A 379-nucleotide genomic window follows, 5' to 3' on the forward strand; every position below is an offset into this window, starting at 1 on the left:
CAGGAAGGACAGGCTCCAGTCAGATTTAGCAAGGGCAGGTAGCACTAGAGATAACCAGATGGCGAGGACGGGGAGGGGGGCAAGTGTAAGAAAATAAACAACACAAACCAAGGTTACTTGGCATCATCAGAACCCAATTCTCCCACCACAGCAAGTCCTGGACACACCATTACACCAGAAAAGCAAGATTCAGATCTAAAAACACTTCTCATAGTGATGGTACTCAAGGACTTTAAGAAAGACATAAATAGCATCCTCAAAGAAATACAGGAGAACACAGGTAAACAGCTAGAAGCCCTTCAAGAGGAAGAACTTAAAGAACTACAGGAAAACACAATCAAACAGGTGAAGGAAATGAGCAAAACCATCCAGAATCTAA

Source organism: Mastomys coucha, unplaced genomic scaffold (genome assembly GCF_008632895.1).
Source record: "Mastomys coucha isolate ucsf_1 unplaced genomic scaffold, UCSF_Mcou_1 pScaffold7, whole genome shotgun sequence".
NCBI classification, from domain to species: domain Eukaryota; kingdom Metazoa; phylum Chordata; class Mammalia; order Rodentia; family Muridae; genus Mastomys; species Mastomys coucha.